The sequence below is a fragment of the Vigna radiata genome, chromosome 5 (assembly GCF_000741045.1).
Source record: "Vigna radiata var. radiata cultivar VC1973A chromosome 5, Vradiata_ver6, whole genome shotgun sequence".
NCBI classification, from domain to species: Eukaryota; Viridiplantae; Streptophyta; class Magnoliopsida; order Fabales; family Fabaceae; genus Vigna; species Vigna radiata.
In genome coordinates this window covers 6,085,234-6,087,402 of record NC_028355.1, presented here as the reverse complement: position 1 = coordinate 6,087,402, position 2,169 = coordinate 6,085,234, and the positions used below count along the sequence as shown (strand labels likewise).

General features: G+C 29.9%; 1 non-coding gene across 1 annotated transcript; it reads left to right on the top strand.

Annotated features, from left to right (window-relative positions):
• The first annotated feature begins 1,366 nt into the window (after positions 1-1,366).
• TRNAT-UGU lies at positions 1,367-1,438 on the top strand. The gene has a single exon. It is a non-coding gene; the product is annotated as a tRNA-Thr (tRNA).
• The last annotated feature ends 731 nt before the right edge of the window (positions 1,439-2,169 follow it).

The window sequence follows — 2,169 nt, the reverse complement described above, 5'->3', positions numbered from 1 at the left end:
GTACCAACTGAAAAACAGACGTACGCAAGTTAGCAAACCCCTATATATATATATATATTATTTTACTTCCACTACTTAGATCAATACTTTCAAAATTATATTATATATAATTATAATCTCATCAATCCATTTATATAATATTAACATTTTCAGAGTTCAACCACACCAAGTGCTATTTACTACCCTTTACGTAAAAAAAATAAATAATCACTAAACCCACCATACTAAAATTCACTCATGCATCACCAACACCATACACAATAAAACACTTTCGAATTTCACAGCTAAATTGACTTCTACACTAAACCATTAAAAGCAATTTGGATTCCAAAACTTTTTTCATAAAAAAACTAAACAACCAGCACAAACTATATCAGGACAAAAATAATGCAGCCTTAACCCTATGCTTAAAAGTCTACGTTTCCCATTCATTTAATAGCCCCCAAACTCTTCAGCCTTCATACAATCTAAAAACAACGAAAATTTCACCCAAATACTTACGAAATTATTTTCTATGCAAGCTAACCCTATAAAAACACTTCCACTACACATTCACCGGCGTCGGAGGACCTTTGATAGGTACCTGACCGGACGGTATTCAGAGAAGAGTTGGAAGTTAGACCGGACGATGCTTACAAGAAGAAGACAGGAGATGGAATCGAATGTCTTAGAAGACAAATTGTGAAGGTATCGGTGGTAACTTGACTCCACAACCGAAACAACATTCATTTGACATATAATACAAGGGTAAAATGGCTATAAATGTATACACTTTTGCATTTTTCAAAAAATAAAAAATAAAAGAGTAGTGTCAGATAAATGTAAAAAAATTATGTGTGCATATCATTTTTCAATTTAAGAGGCCTGACTTTCACATGAGCATTTACTCCAAAACATTTGCTGTACTTCCTTATGTAATCATCACAACTCATTGCATATATAAATCACACATCTCAATCTAAAATTTATGATCCATCCACAACAATGCCTACTAGTGAATTCTTCATCCAACTTTAAAATTTCTTATTGTATTTCTTTCCATTTATGGGATTACTCTTTCTCATATAAACTTAATTAGCTCAAACCAACCTATCATCACCATATGCCATATTTATAATAAAAGTTATTAAGTATGGTTAACCCGTTACCTTTTCACATCATTCATCGAATTCATTCATACAAAAATACTATACCCTTCTTTCAAAAATTATGATGTCTTTAATATATAATTTGTCATACCTAATTTATTACAATGTATCCCATCTACATCTCCCTTTTTCGTATCATCGTACAAGAGTTCCTCCTATCCAAATACTAATTAGATAGTTAATGAACATAATTTGATTTAAATAGTCCAGATATGTAAGCCTTTATAGTTCAGTGGTAGAGCGTCAGTCTTGTAAACTGAAGGTCTGTAGTTCGATCCTGCATGAAGGCACACCTTTAAAATATTTTTCTTTTCTTAAATTTTGAAATTAAAGTTTAATCTCCAAAATTATTTATTTAATTAGTTATTCTCTTCCTTTACAAATAGTATAAGTATCGAAGTTAATCCATACAATTCCAGACATGAATTACATGATGCAATTCGTGAGTCCATCGAGTGATCTTTAGTCACAAGAGGTTACTTTCTATTCTTTTAAGTTCAAAGAGTTCTGTAATGATATTCTTTAAAAGCGAAGAAGAATTCGAGAGCTATCTTTTAATTCAATATTTGTTGTTATTTTTTTTACTATTTTGAATTATCCTATTTTACAACTTACTTTGATATTTTTTCCAAGTTCTCTTCATTGAAATTCAATAATATTTTTCTTGGGTCTTGTAAATATATGTTGAATATAGGGTTAAATATGTTTTTATCCTTTAACTTTCAGTGAAAATTGGAATTAGTCTCTCTTCAAAACTTTGACCTAATTTAGTCTCTCAACTTTAGAAATGTATGAATTTAGTCCTTTTAACCAAATTTTGTTAACTTTATTTGTTGTTCAAACGCATTTCTCAATTAACATTGAAGCAAAAATGTGTCAAACAGTGTAAACAACTCAAATGCTATCATGAAACGTGCTTGAAACATTAAATAAATCTAACAAAATTTAGTTAAAAGGATTAAATTCATACATTTCTAAAGTTGGAGGACTAAATTAGGCCAAAGTTTTGAACAGGGACTAA